Below are 2,122 nucleotides of genomic sequence, written 5' to 3'. Positions count from 1 at the left end.
CACACACCGTCCCTTTCTTTGTTCCACTTATCTTATGGCTGATCTATTGTCATCTTTTTTCCCTTCAACTTTGTCTATGGTGCCAAATTAGGGTGACACCGTGCGCCGATAAGGCCACCATCAAACCTCGAGGGGAGTTCCTTATCCCTCGAGCCAGAAATATGCCTCCCTCTTGTCATTATCACATGTCGTCATCATTGTTGCCACTTCTATGGTCCTTCTTCCTCTTCCTCTTCCTCCTGCCACTTTTCCTCTTTTCTCTCCTCCTTCCCCTTATTCCCCCGACGCTTATCGCGCCAAGGACAAATATCATTTTGTGTCATCCAGGTCAGAGTTAAATCAATTCCGAAACATCCTGTAATCCTGAATGGTCGCACGTGCACTATTTGGATGTGAACTGTAGTCTTTTGGCGAGATGATCGACAAGGGTACTTGCCACTAGGTCGGTTTGATCACCGGTTTGGCAACCTACCGCGTGGACAGTATATGTTTCTAGCTAGGTTGGAAATGGGCAATTTAAAGGCAAACGATGAGGTTCAAGAACCATACTGCTACAGAAATGCATAGCTCCAGCAAAGAAGAATCTACCGTCGCGCAAACCATGCCGCCCACGTTTTAAAATGACCTCGTATTTTTTAGCTTTTTTTGGCCAAATGAAGTGATGATTACATCGTCTAGCTTGGATCAGCAAATTAAGTGTCGACATCCTGCTTGCGCATGTATACGCACATATCCTACTTGGTGTAGTGTTTACATACATACGGCCGGCTGCGGCTGCTAGCGATACATAGAACCTAGCTAGCTTCTTAATTAAGTAGGAATACTTGTCCATGAAATCCAGTCGCTGGTTGTATATCGCCCGTACATATATTTGTAGAAGCGTAGACGGGGACTTGGCTGCTGCGCTGTGTGTGTTCAAGTCCTGAAGATTATTGTTCTGTCACTCGTCAAGAATTCAAAAGTCAACCTGTAGAATTGCATCCATTACATATGTGGTCCAGTAGGTACGCACGCGGCTCGTGTTTTTTTTTTTACTATCCCACCCGTCAGTCGATCTAGGCCAAACGACCAGTCCATGGCCCCATGGGATATATGGCGCGAAGAGCATCGTGCTCGTTTTCCTCCCTTTTCTCTCGAAAAAACGACGGGGGTGCCAGCCTGCCAGGTCAGAAAGTCGGAATACTTTGATGGGTTCAGATGTAAACAAAAGGTAGAAATACTTTGATGTGGTCAACCATACCCTTCGAGAAACATGTTAATTAGTAGTAAGATGAACCATAGTACGTACTAGCTGTTCGAGAAAGGTATGGCTCCAGTAAAGGAAGAAGAACACAATCTCAAACCACTGGCCAGATATGAACTGAACCACGTGCTTAGCTAGAGTAAACCGGAGACGAAAGCGAAAAAAGATGAATCAACAGTCGACGTCCCTAAGTAAAGATAGAAAACTACCTTTCCCGAGGCGACTTGTCACACAAGCTAGCCAACTTGGCGTGGAAAAGCGTGTGGCACATTCCAAAGAAGCTAGCAGCCTCGGAGCCTAGAACTTGATACACGATAGTGCTACGGGCCTGTTTGGTTCCAAATAAGTCACCAACTTATAAGTCGAAAAGTGAAAAAATTGACTTATTTTGTCAAATAGACCCGACTTATAAGTCACCCCAACTTATAAGTCCTAAGTTGCTTCACCCCAACTTAAAACTTATAAGTCATCCCTTTTTGTGTGGGTCCCACCACTTGCATGATGTTGATTGGTGTGGGAAGGTGTGTCAGGTGACTTATAAGCTAGGTGACAACCAAACATGCGTGACTTATAAGTCGCTGGTTTTAAGTCACCTGATTATAAGTCAGATGACTTATTGAAACCAAACAGGCCCTACCTCCATCTCAATGAATAAGTCATTCGCGTAGTTTTAGGTTGATGATTTAACTATCTAAATATGTATTATATGTGACAAAAAATATATATTTAGAAACTACATCCTTGTAGAAATCTAGTGATATATTTTTCATGATATATAACACATATTTAATTCCTCAAATCGATGACCTAGAACTACGTGAATGACTTATTCACCTAGACAGAGGTAGTAATGGTGTACACGAATCACATGGAGACGGA

The sequence above is a fragment of the Triticum aestivum genome, chromosome 7B (assembly GCF_018294505.1).
Source record: "Triticum aestivum cultivar Chinese Spring chromosome 7B, IWGSC CS RefSeq v2.1, whole genome shotgun sequence".
NCBI classification, from domain to species: Eukaryota; Viridiplantae; Streptophyta; class Magnoliopsida; order Poales; family Poaceae; genus Triticum; species Triticum aestivum.
The sequence above is the reverse complement of the archived record's forward strand: the minus strand, read 5'-3'. Positions refer to the sequence as shown.